Genomic DNA, 250 nt, shown 5'->3' with positions numbered 1-250 from the left:
AGGGGCCAGGCCATTGTAGTGGTGAAGCAGAAATCACAAATAATTGAGAAGACAGGCTAAGAGAGCGCACGCAGCCTTTCCTCACGTGCCCTGTTATAACTCGGGCAGGCCACCCGCCCTCCCCCGCAGTTTTCAGGCGGGCATCCCCCCGCCGGGCCTCCTTCCCCGCTGCCGGGCGGCGTGCGGGACTGCTCCCCTCCCCGCTCCTCGTTTTTTGCCGGCCGCGCCTGAGGACAGACGCACCCGAACC

Source organism: Fulmarus glacialis, unplaced genomic scaffold (genome assembly GCF_000690835.1).
Source record: "Fulmarus glacialis isolate BGI_N327 unplaced genomic scaffold, ASM69083v1 scaffold28007, whole genome shotgun sequence".
NCBI classification, from domain to species: Eukaryota; Metazoa; Chordata; class Aves; order Procellariiformes; family Procellariidae; genus Fulmarus; species Fulmarus glacialis.
This window is presented reverse-complemented; position numbering follows the sequence as displayed.